Here is a 25,473-nt window from a genome sequence, read left to right as displayed (position 1 = left end):
TGTCCATCAACTGTGTTTTTTGCAATTTTCACCCCGAGCGTGCTGGGTATGCTCAGACGTGAGTCCCAGGCTCTCCACACCACTGGAGTCAAGCTATCCAGGCTGATGAAGGCTGATAGCCAGAAACCGGTCCTTGGATGCTTGATTCCGGTCTGGGAAAGACATGGCTTGGTAGTTCGGACTGGACTGTTCCCATGAGGCACAGGGTCAGAGCTGATTTGCATATAGCCAGTGTCTAACCCAGGGTGGCGTGGAGTGCAAAAAAACAATGGATTTAGGCCCAGATCCTTGTACTGGGGTGAATGTATGACATTGTTCTACATGCTGTCCATCAACTGTGTTTTTTGCAATTTTCACCCCGAGTGTGCTGGGTATACTCAGACGTGAGTGCCAGGCTCTCCACACCACCGGAGTCAAGCTATCCAGGCTGATGAAGGCTGATAGCCAGAAACCGGTCCTTGGATGCTTGATTCCGGTCTGGGAAAGACATGGCTTGGTAGTTCGGACTGGACTGTTCCCATGAGGCACAGGGTCAGAGCTGATTTGCATATAGCCAGTGTCTAACCCAGGGTGGTGTGGAGTGCAAAAAAACGATGGATTTAGGCCCAGATCCTTGTACTGGGGTCAATGATTGACATTGTTCTACATTCTGTCCATCAACTGTGTTTTTTGCATAAATCTAATCCAGGCAGCCCTTAAAGGGAAGGTTTCCAGCCTTGTGTACTCCTCTTCAGCTACAGCCTGCTCCGTTGCATCACTGAAGAAATCTGGATTCCGATAAAGTGACTAAGTGCGAATGAAGAAATCTTGACAGGACAAATGCGGCAAAAGTATCCTGCTCGTAAGGGACCTTCTCTGGGTATGAAATTCTAATTTCTCCCACCTGGACTTCTCATTTTAAGACTACGTCCCAAGGTAAAACCTCCAACCAGTTCAATCCTTCTTTTTATATTTTGGTCAGCCTCAAATTGTACCTATCTTCTGGTCTTCCACAACCAGGTGACTGTGGTTGTCTTTTGCCGCTAATCATATTTAAAGTTTAAAAGTTCATAGCCCTGGGCCTCCTTATTGGATTTTTGTTTTAGTGGTGTCATTTATTTATTAACATTTACTCTAATTGTTTTGAGTTCTGTTTTGCATATTTATTGTAATATACTTGGACTTGTGATTCAGTACTGCATAAATACTTTACACATTGCACAAAGTTAAGCCTGTCTGCTATATATCATACATCGAAAAAAAGAAAGTCATACTCTATAAGCAATGCTTAACCTCCTACAGGTGGAAAAAGCGCAAGGCTTCTTTTGTGTGACCCTCACCCGCCAGGGTTACCCAATGGTGGCATGCTTCATCATTGGGTAGTGAAGTAGTGTGGCTCAAGTGAAGTAGTGTGGCTCACTGGTTAGAGTCGGCAGACCCGAGAGCAGAGGACGGCCCGGGACCAGGGTTCGATTCCCAGCGCGGCAGGTTTCTGGACCAGGGTCAGCGGACTCGATAATTCTCTCGCCTCGGTGCCCACTCTGATCAGCGATCACCTCGGCAACTCTGGGCATTAGCTTGCCTCATCTTCACTAACGGCCCCACCAGACCGCCGGGGATGCCTGGTCTCACCCTGGAGATACCCATTAAGGGACCATCTCTCAGGGAAGCCAGGAAGGGTTTCGCAGCGGTCGAAGCGCCTTGGGACCCTACGGGTAAGTAGTGCGCTATATAAATGCCAATACATTTACATTTACAATACATGGGTTCTTCCCATCTGCTGTGGAATGGGGCATTCTTTTACCAGTGGGATACACAGGAGCACTGAATGTTAAGTACCAAATGATGGATAAATAGGAGTTAGAGGACTTTATTTTATAAATATTTTTATTAGTTTCAACAAACAACTGTACAGATTTCACTTTTAGCGCATTCTTTGATTCACAGTAAACACATGGGTTCATCTGAATAAATAAAAAAATCCCTTGGTTAGATTGTTTCTGCATTTCAACAATCTGGTTCATATGGGGACAATTGCGATGGCAAAGTCCATCCGCCCTGTATTCGTTCCATTTGCCCCATATTTGCATCCACTTCCTCAGGCATCCCCTGGACACATATATTGTTTTCCCTCTAAAAATGCACCAGTCCATGTCGTTTTTCCAGTTCATCACTGTGGGAACTTCTTACACCCCCATTTCCATGCTATGTTCCCCTTAGTGATCATCTGACCTACACAGAGCTACGGAAGCGGATCAGGTGACTGATTGATCAGTTTTGAGTAAGTCAGGGAAATTGCTTTTTTTATGGCATAAACTGATCTAGGAGCCTATCTTCGAGAGGTGCGGCCACCGGAGGGGTATCTCCACTCTGGACTACTGCCTCCAACTCGTGGTCTTGCTGTAAAGTTGCGAAGGGCACCACCTCCCCCCTTTTACAAAGGTTGCCCACCCTAGATATCCCTTTGGTATCCCATTTATCGAAGCCCCTCGTCTTCCAGAAGGAGCCCAGTTGTTCCATCTCTCACAGTGGGGTGGCCAGTGTTATTTTCGTTGGCCACCACACACTCCTCTGCACCATATGCCACACCTGAACCGAATGCTTTGTGGGACCTGTCAGATGGAGTTTCGTGGGCCTTGACTATAACATACAAAAACAAGAATATATTGTTCCCCAAAAAAAGGTAGAAAGAAATGAAAAGAGCCAAGCAAAAGTGGGAAAGGAGGGAGAACCTCCTTTCGGAACTAAAACCCTCACACACCCAGCAAGCTAGGTGTCATGCTTCATCATCTGGGTTCTGCTCCTTGTCAGACTGGCGCTGCAATGTCTGACGGGCACCCGGGAAGGGGATCTTTATCGGAGATCTTTTGTTCCTGCCAGTTGGTGCATGTGGGTGTGAGGGCTCTAGGTGGAGTGTAGGCGTGAAGAGAAGTGGTGCTAATAAAAAAGGTTAGGTAAAACACAAGAAATTTTAATGGTGTGGTTAACTACCTTACTTAAAAACAGGAAGGAGAACATACATACTGGCACAAAGGTACAATGATGTGTGTTCTAACTAGTGATTGGTGGACATGTTTCATGCATCATTAGCAATTCATCAGGACCTAAATAAGACAACTGTCCTACACGTGGGTGGACGGGGAACTTTACTACCTTCCACAGGAGACTCGACTGCAGGCCAAGAGGTCCTGCTGTGTCCTAGTGGGACCTAGAGAGGATGACAAATCAAGCAAAACATGGTGATAACAACAATATACCACAATACTGTCACCCAACATTTAGATCACACCTGCTTGGTTCTAAAATCAAGGTGAAAGTTGCCATGTGCAATCAAGGTGTGGTAATCAAACCACAGGAGAGGTGTAAGAGAAAATAAAGGAATATATTTAAAAGACCGTATTTAAAAGAACGACTATGGACAGGTCAAACGATGTAAACAATATCAGTAAAAAGGACATTCGCAATTCTCTCCCTAATAGAGATAAGGTATGGCGTCAACGGACTTCTCCCAATGCGTGGGCACCATGGCTGATGGTACCTTAATGGTGAGGGAGAGGAGATGTAAAGGCCAGAAAGACAAACACTGCAAAAGAAGACACACCTACACCTATTGGCACAGGCGAGCCGATACGAGTACACACCATCCGATAGTGGCTGGTTATGTCTAGACCCCTCCCCTCTATGATATAGAGCAGTCGGGGATCACAAAGGGTAAACCTGAATGGTTGCCAACGACCTGTACTGAAACCTGAGTGTCCCACGAGGATCTGACCAAAACCTGAGGTTACTGCACCGTGCCCGCCCCAGGACCGTGCATATTGGGTCCCGGTAAGCGAACAAGCAAAGAGCCCCCAAGCTAATGGCGTCCCAGTGGAAGAAAGGCTGCTAGACAAGGCGTGGTGTCGGGTTGCCGAGGTAGCCACTGGCAGAACAACCTGGCACACTGAACACAAGGGTAGCTGCTTGCAAAGGGTCACCGTGTTTACAGATAACCGCATATTATAAGGTTACCGGGGTCTACTGCTCACCCCGGCGAGACACCTACCTGTCCGCGGTACAGACGAAGTCTCTGAACCTACCCACACCAGGTCGGGAAGGGAGGAGAGAAGCTGGAGCACCATGTCCAGGATCAACGTTGCTTTTTAATGAGTTCCCGGCCAGTCCCGTAACGGCCCTACCATGTGCAGAGGGTCCAGGGAAACGGCGCATGCGCAGACAGACGCTGCAAAGCGCAAGGCTATTAGGCAGAGCCACATTGGTGGCCATCTTGTAGTGTGTAACATGCCATCTTAACACAGTATGGGTGTCAGATAATCGACCCAAGAGTGGGCAATGGATCGATATAATGAAGGGGAGGGTCGACTGACTAATGAGTCATGGGTGATGTCAAATAAACAGCCCGACAAACCAAAAGTGGTAAAGAGAGTAGAACCCTGGGCAGAGGTACTATTACCAGGGCACAACATATTCTTAGTAGAAGACCATAGTAGTGAGGTTCAAGAATGTTTGACAGAGTGACCTAAACCCCCCAATAGTGGGAGCACTTAATGAAATATACTGAGTTAGAGGGCATCATCTTGATTCCTTGCTAGGGAGCCCCAAGAGATAGAGTCGTTAAGACCATCAACATCTGTCGAGAGGCGATGCACCCATCTTTTCTCAATTCTGAAAAGCTCTTGATGTGTGATCTGTTGGTGCACTTCAAGGACTGTGTCCACTTAAGACTGTCAGCTGAGTGATTCATTTCCCTGCAATGGTTGTATAACCTGGTGTGTGTTTTATGACATTGGATGCTGCTTCTGTGCTCCGTGATTCTCTGTCTCACGGTCATATCAACATATCTTTTTTCACAGGGACAATTCAAAAGGTAGATACACCTTGAGGTGTTGCAATTGGTGTGTCGTTTGTTGTGCCAAACAAAGGTATCAGTGAGTTTAATCTCTTTACAAGGACTGGTCTGGTTGCACACAGAGCAACCATCACATGGGTAATGGCCGGTTACAGGGGGAAGGCCCCATACGGTCCTTTGGGCACCCACTTCTCTTGTTCTAGGTCAAGTGTGTTTCAGTTCATCTTTTAAGTTGGGGGTGCGCTTAAATGCAAACCTCGGGCGGGGGATGGTTAGCTCACCCGAGTTGATAATGCCCCAATGCTTGTTGATGACCTTTTTAATGAAGGATGAATTCCTAGTAAATGACGTAACACAGGTTATTTAGTCAGTTAGTTCTTTTGGTTTTGTTTCCAGCAGTGCTTCACAGGGATTATTCATTGCCCTTTTGTAGGAGTTTTTAAATAGTCTGGAAGGGTAACCCCTATCTAGTATTTGTGTTGCAACTGCTGGGCGTCATTTTTATAATCTGACATGTTTGTGCAGTTCCTCCGGATTCTGAGGAACTCTCCGAATGGCAGGTTATCCCTGAGGGCTTTGGGATGGTGGCTGCCATACAGGAGGAGACTGTTCCTGTTGGTTTCCTTCCTATGTAAGTTGGTTCTCAGGCACATTTTCCTTGACTTTAACACCCAGGTGGGAATACCCCTAGTTAAGAGCCACCTATCCATAGCATATCCTGGATCAATCTGATGTCGGTATGTGCAACGGTTGATGGCAGCTAGTTGCGCCGCCCAGTAGTACTTTTTAATTTTCAGTAGCCCAATTCCTCCATCATACCACCCTTTTACTAGTTTTGAGCATGAGATTCATGGTGGACTACTGCCCCAGTTCTCTGTGCACTTACCACCGCTGCAAAGTTGGACGCATGGACGGAGTCTAGTAAATTATGAAGGACATACAGGAAGTGAGGCAATGACATCATCGTGAAGAGTACCGCTCTGCCTAGTAGCAATAGCGGAAGAGACTTCCAGTGCTCAACATCCTGTCTTAGCCGCTGTAACGGCAGCAGCATATTAGATGTATAATACAATTTGGGATCTTTAGTAATGAACAGTCCAAGATATTTGAATCCATCTATGGCTATTGCCATCTTACGGTCTTTGGGCAGGGCAGATGGATTTCTGTTCAATACAAATATAAGCGATTTTGGCCAATTAATGTTGTAACCAGAGTAAGTACGACCATTTGTGAATATATTGAGAACCCTGTGCAGTGAGCTCTCTAGAGAGGCCTGGTACAACAAGATATCATCTGCATAAAGCGAGATACGATCTTCCCACTCCTCTGCCCATCGCAATCCCCGAATTATAGGGTCTTTTCGGATCCAGTAGGCTAGGGGCTCTAACATTAACCCAAATATTAGCGGGGACAAGGGGCAACCCTGTCGCATCCCCCTGTACAGATTGAAAATGGCTGGCTTTTTGAAATTGACAACTACTTGTGCACGGGGGTCTGCATGTAGGAGTCTTATCCAGCTGATACATTTTGGACCAAACCCGAGTTTTTCAAACGTCATGGTAGTATTTAACGACACCACCACTACATCTTCCCTTACGGTACCCACCCTTCCCATTACTCCGTGCTGTCGACGCAGGTTTAACAATATATTTCTTGACGGCATGTAGCCCAATTGGTCAGGCTGGTGTAACCCTGAAATACCCCTGGTCAGCCGGTGTCCAGTAATTTTGCCAGTATTTTGACGTCTGCGTTCAACAGTGATATTGGTCAGTAGGACGAGCATTTATTTTGGGGTTTTCCATCTTTATGTATCACTACCAGAGTAGCTATACTTTGGTCTTGCGGATGGTGGCCTCTCTCAAGGCTTTCCTCATACATTTTCTTGGGGTGGGGGCTATTCTATAGGGCCTCAACTTGTAGGTGACCTTTGCCCCTGCCTGCAGGGCCGGTCGCTCCACACACCGCGCAGCTCCCTCCGTGACTGCCGAGACCCTTGACCCCACTGCTTCTGCCTCGCACAGCCGTGTGCCTGGATTGCTGCTCTGCCAGCTCTTTGCCTGTCTGTGCCCCGATTTTGTATTTTGTTGTGCCTTACTGTGCCTGTGCCCCTGATATTGTATTTTGTTGTGCCTTACTGTGCCCTTGTATTCTCGCCATCCCAGTGTCCTTTCCCACTGCTTTCTCCGTCCCCGCTCCCCGCCGCTGCTCCCTTGCGGCCTGCCCCCTTTTTTCTTTGTAACCCGCCCATTGGCCACCCCGCTCCCACCTCCCACCTGCTCCTCCCTCCCACTTGGCCATTTATGGAGGTCGCCGCGCGGTGGTGAGCTGTGACCTTTGCCCCTGCCTACAGGGCCGGTCGCTCCACACACTGCGCAGCTCCCTCCATGACTGCCGGGACCCTTGACCCCCCCGCTGCTGCCTCGCACAGCTGTGTGCCTGGATTGCCGCTCTGCCAGCTCTTTGCCTGTCTGTGCCCCCGATTTTGTATTTTGTTGTGCCTTACTGTGCTTGTGCCCCTGATATTGTATTTTGTTGTGCCTTACTGTGCCCTTGTATTCTCGCCATCCCAGTGTCCTTTCCTGCCGCTTTCCCCATCCCGCTCCCCGCCGCTGCTCCCCTGCAGCCCGCCCCCTTTTTTCTTTGTAACCCGCCCATTGGCCACCCCGCTCCCGCCTCCTAGCTGCTCCTCCCTCCCACTTCCCCATTTATGGAGGTCGCAACACCGGAGCGCAGCAGGTGCGCCGATTGTGCGCCGAAGGCACGCCAAAGGCAAGCCCGTCTACGCCCATCCGCGCCTGGACCGCGCCCAGCGCCAGATCCCCTGGCCCCCGCAGATGCCAGCCCACCCACCGGACTTACGACGCCACCACACTCAACGCACTCAACACGGGCCGGATTCCCGGCTGCTACCGAGCCACCCCAAGACGCACCCATGGACCCTTCACCTGCCAGTCCTGCAAATTCTCCTGCATCCGGAGCTGTACTGCGCCCGCCAAGCCGAGCAACAGCAGCAAACACCTGAAGTGCATCCTGCTGAACACCCGCTCCGTCCAAAGACACGCCGCGGAACTCTGGAACCTACTCTCTACACCACATCTCTAGATGTCACCTTCCTCACGGAAACATGGATGAATGCCTCCTCAGCGCCAGACATCGCCATCGCCATCCCGGACGGATACAAGATCACCCGGAGGGATCGCGTCAACCAGACAGGAGGAGGCATCGCGATCGTCCACAAGAACACCATCCGCATCACGACCAACTCCGACGACACCCTCACAGCCTCCGAACATCTCCACTTCCAGATACACACCGACCCCAAGACCACACTCAGAGGCACCCTCATCTACAGACCCCCAGGACCTCGCACACAATTCAGCGAAGACATCGCAGACTTCATCAGCCCTCATGCCCTCGCCTCCTCTGACTACATCCTCCTAGGGGACCTCAAATTCCACCTGGAGAACAACAATGACAACAACACCACCACCCTGCTGGACAACCTCGCCAACCTCGGACTCAAGCAACTGGTGACACCCCCACCCACTACGCCGAACACACGCTTGACCCGTCTTCTCCTCCAGCAAATACATCTCCTTCAGCCACGCCACTGGACTCCACTGGACAGACCACAGCTGCGTCCACTTCAGCTTCAGAAGAACCGCGACTCACCACCTCCAGCAACAGGTTCCCCGCAGAAGCTGGAACAAGATCACCACAGAACAGCTCACCACTTCACTGAGCCAGAACCCTCCCGCCAGCTCAACGGACCCCAACCAAGCAGCCAACAACCTCGCACAGTGGATCGCCAACTGCGCTGACGACCTCGCACCTCTGAAAACTCATCCAATCAGGCCCGGCAGCAAGAAAGCCTCCTGGTTCAATGACGATCTCAGGAACTCCAAGAAAAACTGCCGTACCCTCGAGAAAGCCTGGCGCAAAGACCCAACCACAGACAACATGGCCGCCCTCAAGCACGCCTCCCACAAATACCACCACCTGATCCACACCAGCAAGAAGACAGCATTCAAGGAACGACTGGACAACAACGCACACAACAGCAAGGAACTCTTCAGCATCGTCAAAGATCTCTCCAACCCCAGCGCCGGAAACATCACTCCCTCGCAAGACCTCTGCGACTCACTCGCCTCGTTCTTCCACAGCAAGATCGCCGACATACACAACAGCTTTGGCGCACAGACCACGCACCCAACCACCGAACCGATGCCCCCCACCACCACCCTCCACGCCTGGACCCCGGTCAGCACCGAAGACACCATCCACACGATGAACACCATCCACTCCGGATCACCAACCGACCTATGCCCCCACCACGTCTTCAACAAGGCTGACTCCGTCATCGCACCCCAACTCCGGGACATCATCAACTGCTCCTTCAACACCGCCACCTTCCCGGAGAGCTGGAAACATGCTGAACTCAGCGCCCTCCTAAAGAAAACATCAGCAGACCCCACCGACCTCAAGAACTACTGCCCCATCTCGCTCCTCCCTTTTCCTGCCAAAGTCATCGAGAAGGCCGTCAACAGACAGCTTGCCAACTTCCTCGAGACGAACGGATCCCTCAACCACTCGCAGTCTGGCTTCCGAGCCAACCACAGCACCGAGACCGCCCTCATCGCAGCCACTGAGGACATCCGAGCCCTGCTCGACAACGGGGAAAGATCGGCCCTCATCCTCCTGGACCTCTCCGCAGCATTTGATACTGTCTGGCACCTCACCGGAAGAACCCAGAGAGTCCGCCTCCCCCCGTTCAGATCCGAGGCCACCAAAGTCATCTGCCATGTACCGCAAGGATCATCACTCAGCCCCACCCTCTTCAACGTCTACATGATCCCCCTCGCAGCCATCGCACGCCAACACAACCTCAACATCATCTCCTACGCCGACGACACCCAGCTGATCCTCTCCCTCATCAACGACCCAGCCACCGCCAGAACCACCCTACACGAAGGGATGAAAGATGTAGCCGAGTGGATGATGAACAGCCGCCTGGAGCTGAACTCAGACAAGACGGAAGTCCTCATCCTTGGATCATCACCCTCTGCCTGGGACGACTCCTGGTGGCCCCCTGCCCTTGGCAACGCACCCAAGCCAACGGACCACGCACGCAAACTGGGCTTCATCCTGGACTCCTCCCTCTCGATGTCCAGACAAGTCAACGCCGTGTCATCATCATGTTTCAACATCCTACGCATGCTCCAAAAGATCTTCCGATGGATCCCCACCGAAACCAGGAAGACGGTCACCCAGGCTCTCGTCACCAGCCGACTGGACTACGGAAACACCCTCTACACCGGAACCACAGCCAAACTACAAAAAAGACTCCAACGCATCCAGAACGCCTCCGCAAGACTCATTCTGGACATCCCCCGACACAGCCACATCTCCGGACACCTGAGAGACCTGCACTGGCTCCCCGTCAGCAAGAGAATCACGTTACGACTCCTCACCCACGCACACAAGGCCGTCCATGACCTGGGCCCCAGATACCTGAACAACCGCCTGACCTTCTACACCCCCACCCTCCAGCTACGATTTATAAGCCACGCCCTCGCCGCCATTCCACGCATCCGAAAAGCCAACATGGGAGGAAGATCCTTCTCCTACCTGGCAGCCAAGACTTGGAACTCCCTCCCAATCCACCTCCGTCTGACCCAAGACCACCTCTCCTTCAGGAAGCAACTCAAGACCTGGCTATTCGAGCAGTAGCGGACCCCCCCCCCAAGCGCCTTGAGACCCTCCGGGTGAGTAGCGCGCTATACAATTTTCCTGATTGATTGATTGATTGATTGATTGAGTGCCCAATCAGGAGGCCTTTTGGGCCCATAGCTTTCCATGCCTGGAGAGTTTTTATGGCCTGCTCTATTTCCTCCTGTGCAAGGTCGTTATCTAGCAGAGTTCTATGCTCCCCCGCTATTCCCGGTAGATGCATTTCGAACAGTAATGCTTTCACTTGCCTTTCCTGCCTAGTGGTATACAATGTATATATTTGCTCATAGTACTTGACAAATTTGTCCATAATTTCCTGTGTATATGTGAGACTGTCCCCAGAGTCTACTAGTAGCTCTGTGACGAGCTGGCTTGCCATTTCTCTCCTCTCTAGCCAAGCCAACAGTTTCCCGACTTTGTCCCCTAGTTCGTGTATTCGCCCTAACTTGTGTCTATTCAATATTTTCACCATGTCTCTCGCCTCACTCCTATACTCCTCTTTCTTCAAATTAAGAATGTGTGTTTTGTCTAGCCCTCAAGTCGTAGTGAGTTCACCCTCTAGTTCCAGTATCTCCTCTTCCAATTTGAGTAGCCCTGCATTCTTTTCCTTCTTTACTCCTGCTATTGCGGACACTGCATGTCCTCGTATTACCGTATTGAAGGTTTCCCAGTGGGTCTGAGCTGATTCTACTGATCCCTCATTTTCCCGAAAATAATGGTCTATTTCCTGAGTGATCTTCAGTTTAATCCTCGGATTTCGAAGTTGCCTCAGGTTTATAGGTGCTATTCTAGTCCCGCTTCCTTTTTTGATTTCTACTTGTACCCATATTGGGGATTGATCAGAAATGCCCTTTGCTAGGTGTCAGATCTCCTAAACGTATCTTACCTGCTCTGCTGGGTAAGAATATAATTGATTCAAGAGAGACTATTATGGGTCCCTGAGTGAAATGTAAAGTGTGTCTCAGTAGGATGTTGAACCCTCCATGCATCTACTAATCCCATTGCATGTAGGAGGTGTGGGAGTATCAGCTGCGATTGTTTGATATCGGTCCAACCTCCCCAATATCACTGAGTTAAGGTGTCCCCCTTTACCATTTTTCCAGTGGAGAACATTAGCATCACTTTCCCTAGGTCTCTGAATACCGCCTCTTGCAGTCATGGTGGTGAGTCCATCGATACTATGGTCAGTACTTCGCCCTCCCAAATTCCTGACACTGCAGCATATCTACCCAAGGTATCGGTGCATGTGTGAACTAGTGTCATTGGGAAGGACAGTTTCTTCATGATACCCACTCCTCGCAAACCCGTGGTGAACCCTGAGTGAACCAACAGATGTTAGCCTGATCTCACTAGGGTCTTGCACATTTTACCTATCAACTGTCTTCCCTGGAGAAGTACCACCTTAAGGTCGTGTCATTTAAGAAATTGCAAAATGATACCTCTTTTAAGCTTGTCCCGTACCCCGTTAACGTTCCTGGACAGGAGCCTGAATCTTTTATCACCTTTTGTGCCCAGGCTTCAGCTCAGAAATCATTGCCATACCTGGCGTCCCATCTTTCTCTCCATATCACATACATCCAACCAAGGAGCTGACTGTGATCGGTGAGTCCCACTAAACCTAGTCCCCCTCCCACTGTCCCTCTAATGTTCCTTTCCATAATACGTGAATTTTTAACAGACTGAACACAACAATAGCAAAACCCCAATTACCCCCCGCCCTGCTCCCCTGCACTCAAGGCTTCGAACTACCCATGTCCCTAACTATGCAGAATGCGTGTCTCCCTATATGTAAACAACTAAAGACAGTGTTGGGGGGGGGGCCCAGGCAGGACTCATTCCAGCAGCAATGTCAGGCCGTCAGTCCCTCAGCCATGTGCACCATTACCCTGTTCTTCTTTGTCGATGGACCATGCTGCAGACCTTGCTGTGAAACTGAAGCATTGGAGAAGTGTTCTTTTCCTTTTCGCAGATTGTGCTCTCTTGCTGGTCTCCATCCCTTCAGCCAGTCTGCCGCTGATTCCGGAGTTTAAAAGCACTAGGATCTTCCCTCCACCTCCACTCTGAGCTTCGCTGGAAACAACATCACATGTTGGATACTTTTATCTCTTGGTTGCTTCTTGACCTCCAAAAAAGTCCTCCTTTTTTCTGCACAGTGTTTGTGAAGTCTGGGTAGAAGGTGATTTTACTATTTTCGTACTTGATCGGTGGGGCCATGTGGGCAGTTTGTAATATGATGTCTCTGTCCCTGAAATGTAAGAGTCTAGTCAGCAGGGGCCCAGGGGGGCACCAGGTTTGGGCCTACCTCCGGGAATCCTGTGTGCTTTCTCAACTGTAAAAAACTTTGACAAGGACTTTGGCTTCAGATAATCACATATAAGGGTTTCCACAAAGAGGTCAGCTTTTGGCTCTTCCACCTTCTCAGGGACCGTAAGTTTTCTTATATTATTCTTTCTTGATTGGCATTCAAAGTAATCCAGTAATCTCTCCATTTTTTTTGTCAGGAGGGATCCTATGCCCCTTTGTCCCTGACATTGTGGCCAGTTAGTTGGTGACCTGCTGGGGTCCAGATTGGTGTTACACACTTCCAAGCCTTTGGCCTCTCTGTGGGGTTTTGCCCCGTTTCTTGGATTCTTTGTCAGCTAGCGACTGCAGCCCTTGTTTGCTCTCACTTCTAGAAGTGGCCCTTATTCTCAGTTGGGTGCCCCAATTCTGACCACCACTGCTGGGCCTCACCCAGAGGTCTCTTGCCTCCACTCTTGGTTCTCGGAGTTGACTTATTTGGCCTCCTCAATAGGGGCCTGAATCTAGGCCCCACCTTGACCCAGGGTAGTTGATCAGCCAGCTTCTAGCATCCCACAGACAATGCAAAATACCCCTCTACCCCTCCTCTGCGGCTGAGGGATACTTGCCCTGGCCCTCCTACACAGCTCTCCTCCTGTTATCAGCTAAACCTGGTCACCATGCTGTCAATGTCAGAGCTTTCTTTTACCCCTAAAATATGCTGCTAATCGGCTAAGCAGGGTGATCGTATGAACGTGGGGGCTCCAGCCCACCTACTCTATTGTGCTGAATTTCGTTCGCTTTGCCCCCGGTTGAGCACACTTTGGTCACGACCTCCAGCGCCTCTTACTGCGGTGCCATCTTTAGTATCTAGGGCCGCCTGCCCTATTTGCCCTGTAACCGTGCCCTACTAAGTGTTGTTCATGTGTCTTGGCCGAAACCACTGCTGGCTGGACCGCTACCCCATATACACTGACCGGGGTCGTGTTGCTGTTCCACCGCTTCTTCTGCATTGTCTTTTGCAGCTGGCTAGTTTCTTAGGTGTTTCCCCGCCAATGGGTGCTCCGCCACTCTCCTTCATCACTCACTATTTCCGGGTGTTCCAGGCCCAATCTGGGGTACCGAGACATAAACTACACTTCCCTTTTGGTGTCACGGGCAGCAACCACCGCCTCAAAGCTTTCGGGTCCTCCACGACTCTCGTGAGTATCACTCACGTTTCCGGACAGGGATCTCTACAAATATAGCCCCGGGCCTTTTCTTCCTCCTAGGACACAGCTCCGGTCCCGGGCAAACGTCACCCTCGCTGTTCATTTTTTGCTTCCAGCGTCATCTTCCGCTCGGACTTCAGATGCATTTGTCTCGATTCTCGGCATGAGTTTCGGGTCTGTGGACGGATTAATTACAGGTCGAAGCCCCGGGGAGTCATGGAGCCTCACTGACCTGCGGCCATCGCAATTGGCACCGAAGCCACTCCTGGAGGCTTTTATTTTGAAGTAAGTCAATAATACCTGCCGGGTAGGAGAGCCTCGTTTTATTCTGTCCTCCAGAAAGGTATTAGGTATGCATGGTTTTGATGATCCTTCCTTCTACCAGGTAGAGCTCTCCTACCGAGCAGTTATTTTTAACTCACTTCAAAATAAATCCCACTTGGAGCAGCACGCCCCATTATGCAGTGGAGTGGGAAGAACCCTATGAATGAGCAAGCCTCCAAGCGCTAACCCTGGTGGGTGAGGATTATACAAAAGAAGTCTTGTGCTTTTTCTACCTCCGTTTTGTTCAATGTATAGGTAACCAGGAGGACGGGCCCTCCTCTGGGAAATTCTTCTCATCTCCCCCCTCCTTTTTTCTTTGATATATACCATAGCAACCTGTGGGTTCAGCACAGAACAATTTAGTGACTTTGGGGCATATTATCAAGGTGGTTTATCTCCGCTTTTTTGGCTTTAAATGCCAAGAGAGCGGAGATAAAATTATCTCCCTATTACCTAGCTGTCGCTAACACCAGTTAGCGACAGCTAGTAGGAGATAGCGACCATCTTGGGCCCCACTTTTCATGTCAGTTATATTTATCACTAATGACATGCAAAGTGGGCGTGCCAAGATGTTAGCGACTGGAAACAGTTGCTAACATTGCTATCTCCTATTACCAACTTTTGGAGATATTCGTGCTAAGCGCAAATATCTCCAAAAGCTAACACCTTCCCTGAGCAGTTCTTAGCCATGTTATCCAATGGGAGGTGGATAACATGCCTAAGAGCATTAGCTTGGTAATGCATGAATATCGCGGACTTTTCAGTGATATTCATGCATTGCGGCCGTTTTTTACCGCATTTGCGATAAACCTTGGTAATACCAAGGCTTATCTGCAATAAAAATCGCCGCAGCTCAGCGGTACATTTTTGTCTCTAACCAAGCAATAGCGATAATTATCGCTATTGCTTGGTAATATGCCCCTCTGAGAGTTTACCTTGACAATGATTGTGATTATTTCTCAAGGTGGGCAATCAACTCCCTGGACTAATAAACTAATTTCTAAAAATGTTGGAGTCATCTATATTATCCTAAAACTTAGATTTGTGTTACACATTCTGTGTCTGCAAAAGTTCTGCAAATTCTTTTTAGAAACGTAATGACTGTTACACGGTTTGATTGATCTCTTTAATGTCAGCTAAACGGTTGGGCCACATTCTCAGAAAATTAGCCAGCTGTTTGAAACACTTCAGATCAGAATCGACCACTTTGATTTGCTAATTCATGCCTAAGGCGTGATTAATTAAATTGCTAATTTTGCCTAAAAATCATCAGCGAATCTAGCTCTCCACAAGCCGGAACTTCTCAATGGTATCATTGCTGAAACAGAACCCAATAAATATCACATCTGCAAAGCATTTTATTTTGAAACATTTGCATTGCAGTAATAATAAGTGAGCAATATCCCACTACCATTTTCAGAACTGTGTACTCTCTCTTATGGAAAAAATATATTTATACGTGTATCTTTCATTAAGCATTTAACATACTCAAGTATTGATTGTATTGCCATGATTATTAAAAAAATATATCAAATATTGGAAATACATTTTTGTGCAGGAACATCAACTGCAGGAAGAATAGGGGTGGGGCAGTAAACACGGAATGGACAGAAGGGTGTGCGCGGAGACGGATTCTCTGACGAGAAAAGAGAAATAACATTTCTAGGCTGTCGATAGTAGTAGGGTGCCACCTTGCCTTGAATTAATGAATGAATGAAATAACACTTCTAAAGCACGTAGCTCCCCGAAGGCATCCCAGCGCTGAGGCAGTTCATAGAGGTAGAAGGGAACACCTATGGGAAAAGCCACATCTTTCACTGTTTGCGGAAGGCCAAATGAATGGGTTCCTTCTGCCAGGGCAGAGTGAGAGAATTGAGAGATCAAATAGGGACTGAAATAGGCTAAAAGATTGGAATCATGTTCTGTGGCCTAAACATGCACATTTCATCCTCTCTTTACTTGTAAAGAGGCCTTGAATAGAGATTTACTGGGGCATGTGGCTACACCTGCAACTGTTGGTATAGATGCCAGTCCTTGATAGCCTATGTTTGGTAAGGACTTCCTTTCCACATAGTAGCCCAGTTGTGTGAAATAGAAAACGCGTGCCATGCTCTTCACTTCTTTATAAATGCTCCATGAGAATTAAGCATGGTAAGTTCACACATCTTGACAGAGGAATACTTCTCCAGGCACATTTGTTAAGTGACAAGGATGCATTTTTCTCTTATATGCATAATATGCAAATATTTCACCTCTCTTTTCTCCTCTGTACATTTAGATTTGTAGTCCCTTTTTTAACACCAAAACACCTAACTGGATTGGATAGTTAAGGTTAGATGGAAAAACTATAACTCATCCCCACTCGATGCAAACCCCATTACACGTCCATTATGTGACATCACAAATTTCATCCACAGCATGACAGGTGACAATACATATTGTCTTTCTATTAACTTCAGCAGCGACATCTCTATGTAATGTATTTGCTATCGTATCTGTTGTCATTTAATGATGTTGTGTTGTTATGTCCGGATAGTTGTTGCTATAAAGGTTGTGAGACCAAGAGAATTGTATTTCTCATGAAAGTTATAACCTGCGACAAAGGCGTGAGAAACGGTTTGCTCACCTAACCATAAGTGATCTACGTCAGAGGTTAGTGTATTTGGAAAATTCATTGAAATCTCAAATGTATGTTAGAAGTGTCTGGCTGCTCATTAAATTAAATACAAATAATAAGTGAATGCTGTATTATGAGGCTGGCATGCAAATGTGGAATTGACTGCCTTCCAAACTGTTTCTGGTTCAATGTTCTTTACTGCACATCTTAGCACCATGATACTCCTGGCTATTACTTTATCTGTTACTTTGCCGCATCGTCTTGTATTTACTTTATTCAGAAAAATAACGAAGATCATTAGATAAGCAACAGAAAAAGTGTGGGTATTTCTGTTTACTTTTATTGACAGACGACTTCAGCTACGATTGACCAGAGGAATTTCTCTGTCAAACAGAGTTTGTTTTCCTTGATAACTAGGGCTTTGTGTCACGGTGCTTTAAAACTGCACACATATTGGATACCATCAGCACATATAGTGCACCCTGATGCCTTCTTTTTTCAATCTACTACAGTGTCTTCAAGTTCTTCTGATCTGCAAAGTTCAGTTACAGTATTTTAAAGTTTACCAAATTTGAAATGTTTTCTAAGCTGTACTAAAACGTTCCTGAATATTGATTTAGCTAGATTGAGACTAAAATAGCCACATATTTATTTTATTCATACATTGAATCGTTTGACACACACCAACCACATAGATCTGCAAGAGCACAGTTTGCTGAGGAAAAGGTAGGAGGGATAGGTATATGTAGACTTGAACAATTGTGAATACATGCCAAAGTAGGCTAGGTAAATTTCACCAAACAGTAAAAGAGGATATACTATGTAGCGTGCATAAAGAAGAGGACCTTTACAATATATGGTACATAGCACTCATCATGAGTCTGGGTAACTACAGGTTTTAGGTGTTTCCAGTCGTGGAACTTTCAGGTCCTCAAACAGTGCTGGCTACTCCGCTAAGGCAGAGGAGCCTCGCCCAACTGCTTTGCAGCAGTGAATGAAAGGAAAAATAAAATGGAAATATCTTGATTTTCTTATCATTTTATTTTTTCCTGCTGCATTGCAGTGTTGGGATTGGCTTAGGGGACCCAATCAAAACGCTGGGTCAGGGGAGCCTGGCTCCTTCCTGTGCGGCTGACGTGGAGGAGAGATGACATGGGAGAGAGAGATGAAAAGGTAAGTGCCCTTTTCTTTTTGTACACATCCCGCACCCACGCCTCGCCACCCCAGGACCATGCCGGCCGCCACTGTCCTCAAACTTTAAACCCTATAATTCCAGGCCCAAAGATACTGAATCGGGAGCCTTGTGAGAAGATGTGGGCCATTGGTAGCTGCCATTCCCAGCCCCTGCCTGATCTCTTCTTTCACCACGGGGAAATCAGGATATGTTCCCCCAGCTTGAGAAAAACGAACTCTGCCCCCCTGCTACCACTGCCACCCGCCATTTTTTTCACCAAAATACCAAGAAAAAATCCCTGCAACAATTGCCACCAGTGCCAAGCAGGTGCTCAGTGTGTGCAGATTTTATCCCATTGTATCCTCTGAATTGGACCGAGTAGTTTTGGTCCTCATTTTATTCCCCATTCCGGTGAAAACAATTCTAATCATTGTTATCTCACAGGATGATACTACCTGGTATTTTATATTCTGGCACCGGAATTTCCCAGCATAGATAACAAGTAACTGGCAATACGGGCCAAAGTGGGACAATTGGATGTGGTTGAGAGGATATTATTAAATATTTTATTCTTACATTACATTACAGTATTGACTTCAATATAGCAAAGCATCTAGGAAGGAAATACAAAAATGATATGGAGAGAGAAATAGATATGCTGGGAGAGAGAGAAGCATCACTTTAAATGCAAGGTTCACATTAGTGCAGATTTAGACATGTTCATAAACTTGAAGGTGAAACCTACCTTGTGTGATTTTAGAAAACCACATTATCTATTGTGCCTACAAATGTAAATGTGGGTAATGTAAAATGTGTGAATATTTTTTATGTGATTATGTTATAGTATTGCTTCTTTTATCACCAATCCTATTAACCATTCATACTGATCTGTGAAAAAGGTTGCCACCTATGGAAACTACGCACAATATTTTTGATGGTCCGACTTTGCCTATAGAAAAATATTGTTTTTAAAACATATATATTGTTGGCATTACTGTCATTACTGAGGCATATCATAAAGATCACTCGGATACACAGATGCTTACCCTGTGATAGAGGCACAGTCTTCTGTAGACACCTACAGATTAGTAACTTGCATTGAAATCGTACTCATATAGACAAGGAACCAACCCATAATCTAGTAGCAGGATTTATATTTTTCTTGGAGGCAGTGTTTTCCTTATGTTCACTATTGTTGCCATAGTGCATTTTAGTTCATGTTAGTGATAGTAGTATGCAGACATCCAGGTTTGAGGCAAGCTTCCACTGGTAATTGTCTAATTAAACAGGACCACCTCATGGTTAATACAAAAATTTTAATATTTGGACAAATGACGGAGTGAACCCCAAAGTGACCTGATTTCTAGATCACCTAGAAGCAAGCAAGGGGCAATTGTGCAAGCCCCTATCACCACAGGAACGTCACCTTTTGTGATGTTCCCGTGGCGATAGGGGCTTTGCCTTATGTACAAGGCAGCGTTAAGCCACTTAACGTCGCTTTCATTCCATTCATTCCATTCTATTTTAAAGCACCCTGATATCCCTCGGGATTTTGTTTGCTCTATATAAAACTTTAAGAATAAATAAATAAGGCACCCTTTCTCGCTATGTTTAGCGTGTAAGGGATGTTCAGTGGGTGTAATGGTGGGCATTCCATCGCAACACCCATTGTATTTGACACTGCCTCCTATGTACAAGTGTGGCAAACATAGAAGGCAGCACCAAAATTAAGACCAGGAAAACCCTGGTCCTACGTTAGTGAAACGAGGAGAAATGCATTGTTTCTCCTCGTTTTTGCACAAGGCAGCACACATGGAAAAAGCAAAATGGCATGGTTTGTTTATGTACAGGAAGGTGTCCCTTCCTGTACATAAACACATATTTTAAAAAAATGCCATTTTGTAGCTTTCATGTGTGCTGCATGAGGCAGATAGTTGAAGCAAGTTTTTAAACTTAGCGCCATCGCAGGGGGAAAAGAAAGGCGCGGCACATTCTTGTAAATATGGTGCAGCCTTCCATTTCCGAAGTGGCGGAGCGTGTCGTTAAGACCAGGAGGCTAACGACACGCTCCGCCACTTCTATTGTACATATCCCCCAGATTTCTTCACAGAACTAAAACGGTCACATACAATAACAGATAGTATTTTTGTTAAAAATTCAAACATTCCCGATCTACAGTTTGATCAGATTTCACCATGATCACGGATTGTGGCTTAGTTAGAAGCAATTAAATGAAAGCCAGCATCTCTCGCCAAACATCATCTAAAGTATCACAATTAGTCATTGTTTGATCCCCAATCAGAACAAGAAGCAGAGAGGAACAAGTGGTTGCGTTAAATAATAATCAAATTTATACAAGACAACAGCAAGCTTTGTATGTTGGCTACCTTTGAGTACATAAATTAAGGCTCATATAAAATGCTGCTACTTATTTAGCAAGATTTGAAGTAGCACACAGCCTCTGTGGCATGCATCCATTCGTATCCCTTCCCTATGTATATAGAGATACTAATCACTAGTATATGCAGTAGACCTTTGTACTCTCTACCATTCCTTTGTGACTCTTAGAGTATATCCATTCGCATCCCTACCCTATGTATATAGAGATAACTCTAATCACTAGTATATGCAGTAGACCTTTGTACTATCTACCATTCCTATGTGACTCTTAGAGTATGTCCGTGAAGACGCCTTTTTTGAAGCAGAGAAGACATTGTGAAAAATCCGAAGGAAGTACTGCTTTAAACAAAAAACGCCGCCGCACCATTGACCAAACAATATAAAGCGTGCACCCCAAAGATATTTTGCAAGGAGAGAAATCCTCAAACCGTACTTGGCAAATAAAGTAACGACCGTCCTTCTTAGTATTTAATTAAAAGAAATCCAGGAACATTGAAAGTTCACCCAGAGGGCCTGGTAGAGGAGAGGATAATAAAAACCCTTCCTACTAAGAGTAACATTGATAAGAATAAGAAATCATGTTAATGTTGAAACAGTTTGGAATCGCCCATTGATAAAAGTGACTCTCCTACAGCTCATTTAGAGTGATTTTAAATTAAATATAGTCCTGAAGAAGGTGACGATTCACATCACCGAAACGCTGCGTCGACATATTTTCTTTACCTTGATGTACATTGTTTTTTTAATATATTTTATGAATGAATGTGATGTTTTTAATTCAACATTTGTATGAACAGATAATAAATCTTTGGAGAAAAATCCTATTTTGTCTGCACATTCTCATCAGTCTTATTTGATGTATTATTTAAACTCCGGAAACAGATTTAAATTGTCAAAATTGTAAATTTGTCAATCCCTATACAACCTCAGATACAACATATGGCTCACCACCTATCCCTGGTTTGAATCCCCTAGAGACCTAAGTCTCTTTACTTAAAACACATGAAAAGGGAACCCTTATATTTGTTTTAGAGTACTCTTAGAGTATATCCATTCGCATCCCTACCCTATGTATATAGAGATAACTCTAATCCTTAGTAAATGCAGTAGACCTTTGTTCTATCTACCATTCCTATGTGACTCTTAGAGTATATCCATTCGTATCCCTTCCCTATGTAATAGAGATAACTCTAATCACTCTCATATGCAGTTAACCTTTGTTCCCATCTACCATTCCTATGTGACTGTTAGAGTATATCCATCTGTAGCCCTTCCCTATGCATATAGAGATAACTCTAATCACCAGTCTCTTCTTTGTGCGACTTTACATCTTGTACATTTGCCATTTTTTCAGTTTGTATCTTTTATGTAACGCATGTAATCCTTAGTCCTTATGTTTTGCAACTGGTTCTTATGTAAAGCGCTCTGACACCTTCGGGTAAAGTTTGCGCTATAGAAAATCGCATTAAATAAAAAACAAAAAAACATAAAAAACATATTCGTAAATAAAGGTTGCTATCAAAGAGGATTTAAGGATAACAACCCATGATGTAGATAGACTCTAATCTGAGTTATGTTACGTAAATCAATTGTTATTTTAGTGAAAATCTGAATACAACACATTAAAGAATATTTTCCCATCTCACCATCGTCCACTTGACGGTAGCAACAGTAATTGACGTATTTTAAACGATAATATGATTTATACGACTTACATGATTATTTTGACAAATGCCATTGCAAAGTTGGATAACTATTGCCTAAAATGCTTGAGCTACATCTGAGCTTCTTACTGACTCAAAGTAAAAATGTCATATTGCCCGACAAAGTAATTACCAATGTATTTAGATAGGTATTCACGGTTATGGAAACACACAACAGCTTAAATAACAGACAATCATGGTTCATGTTTATAGAGGCACTGGGATTTCTCTCCTCAATGTCAGAGGGACGTAGATAGCAAAAACTTTCATAAACAGCATCGCTTCTAGTAATAATTGACTTCTGTGCCACGACTGAAAACTATATTGATATTCTAGCACAAACACTTCAGGAAGTAGCCAGACCACAAAGTATTTAAGGTAATGTCAAAATATTGGCATTCTGGCACAAAGACTTCAGGAAGTAGCCAGACTACAAAGTTTTTAAGGTAAAACCAAAATATGGGATGCTGCTGGAATGCGTTTTCTTGCCGACATTCTTGAACATGTAAAGATGTGTGTTTTGTATGTGTATAAAACAGCATACCTTCTGAATTACACTGTGGCCCCACCCACTGTTAAAGTCTGATCTTCAGCATATTGCAGTAGGTGTGACAATGAATGAGAAGAAAGTCAGGTTTTCTTCGAGAGCCCTGGAAGTTCTCACACAATAGAAGGTTTTCTAGAGTCCCTGAGTTTTAATACAAATACTAACTGATGTGTTAAAGAACCTCTGCCCTAGTGAGCTACTTCGCTGATGGGCAATCATAACAAAAATAATATTCCCTTACCAAGCATAACTTTTGGGCCATTGAAGAAAAATGACACAACCCACATTGAGAAAAACCTCTGTGCATTAGAGACATTTATTTTTTATTTTTTTAGAAGAAACGTTTACTTTAGCAGTCTGTTTCTGATAAAAGCAAAAGAAAATCATGAGCAGGCCAAGATGTGGTAGCCCATACGCATGGAAAATGTCAAAAATGGGATATTCTTCATCAAATCTTTATCTCACACCCACAAATGCATTGCTTAAGACCTTCCACGTATATAGCAATAAATAATAGAATAACACATTTATTTAGAAAGTCCAGATTGTAGACACATTGATGTGAGCTCACCAAAGCACGTTTACTGATAAAAACAATTATGATTTTGTTGTGCATTACCCTTTCATTGGCACACTATTGTTTATTACCAGGTGTATTTTCTTTCAATGTGTGTTGCAAGAATACAGTACAATGCTGAACATTGCAGTGTACATAGCATGACTTCCCCTCAGTATGTGATTGTTAATTCTTAGTTTTCTAAAGGTAAAGCAGAATCCATATTCCATACACTCTAGCTGTGTTTAGTGTGGTCGTCAGTGCCCGCGTCACCATTCTTAGTGCCTCTTACTTCCTTAGACTTTCTACCACAGACTCTTCACATTCTGGCATGTCAATAAATATCTGTGGTACAGTTTTGCTGCATATCCATTTGGTGTGTTCTACTTCTCAATGACATCATTGGAAGGTTCATCCGTCACTTTTAATCTTCAACTGTTCTATTGTTCTACAGCTCCACTGATTTACACTTTAGAACAGTTGTTTCCGGTGCTTGTTACCAGCACTTTAATTGTCAACACCAGCACTTATGACACTTTGTCACTTGGTGGCGATGTTTGTCTAATTTAGAGGTCAGCACAACCCCAGTTGCTTATTAATTCAATATACATTCATAGGTGTATGATGGTAAGTGGATGTGTAGGTACAGTCATTGGCAGTGCAGGTAGGTGCAATGGGTGGTGAAAGGAGGAATGTATGATGCTACATCGCAAACTTTGACATGGCATACCTTAACATCGCCGTCTTTACTTTGCATGCACATTCACAACGCAACCTTTCACAGCGCAAACCATTACTTCGCTTCCCCATTGAAATGCATGCAAAAGACATTTACAAAGCCCACAAACACCCGCATGCTTTTAACATCGCAATTGTTTCCCCGAAATCACCCCTAAACTAATACACTACCCTATATACCACAAACTTCATAACACTATCATACAGTACAAAACAATACACTTCCCTAAGTCCTAACTCCTAAATCCTTAACTACTACCTGACACTACGACCCCACTAACCCAACCCTAAAACAGTACCCTACACTGAACCCTAAGCCCTAAACCCTAATACACTACCCTATAGTAAGATCCCTGACACTACACTAAACTCTAAAGCCTAACACACTGCCCTAGACTACGACCACTGGATACTGCCCTAAACCCTAAACACTACACTCTAGGTACAATCCCCCTTACCCCTCTCTCCTTGAGTCGTTCCGGTTCACCTCCGCCTCTGTCCAGGTGCTCGTCCGTGCAGCTTGCCTCGCGCCCATTACATCACATGCGATTTAAAACCGTATGCGTTTTAACTGCGCATGCGATGTAATAGTACGTGGTGTAATAGTCCGCGTCGTAACGTCGCTTGTGTTGTAACGCTTGCGACATAAACGCATGCGACGTAACGCATGCGTTGTTCTGGATGGTCCCCGCAAGAAGTGATGGTCTCCAGGCAAGTGCCCAGGCACTTGCCGGGAGTACTGCTTTTGGGCCAGTTCAACATGTGCTTGTATGCTGCCTTTTATAGGCCACTCTACTCTTTGCACTAATCTTATCGTTTTGGATATCTAGCCATAATTCACAGACTATGATATATCTCTATGGTTTCATGCATTTGGAATTTAGTACTGTGACCCAAATGGGTGACCCAAGGGCCACGTCGAATGGAATTCAAAATTATATAAGAAACAACATATATGTAAAGAAAGCTTTAGATCACTTGAAAATTACCTAACAATTCAACATTGAGTACTCCTTTTGTTTTCAGTGGTAGAAGGTAATATAACACAATTCCAGCAAGAATAGACACATTTAAAATGAATGCCCAAATACAGGAACACATTTACTACTACTTTCCAGAGGGTTTGCGTATAAAATTGAAGCAACTGGGCACAAAATGTTGGGGTGGGATTTACTACCAATGCAGACCAGGATTTGCATTGGAACATTCACAAGAGGAGGAATTTCATGGGTGAGACATTGGTTTACCCATTCCACAATTCACGGCACTATAAACATTCATATATAGGGATCTGCACCAAAACCTTATACCTCCTCGAGGCAGGAGTAACAGAGAGAAATTGCTTATGTGTATGTTGCATTGAAC

This window comes from Lissotriton vulgaris, chromosome 12 (assembly GCF_964263255.1).
Source record: "Lissotriton vulgaris chromosome 12, aLisVul1.2, whole genome shotgun sequence".
NCBI lineage: Eukaryota > Metazoa > Chordata > Amphibia > Caudata > Salamandridae > Lissotriton > Lissotriton vulgaris.
Note: the sequence above shows the minus strand (reverse complement) of the source record.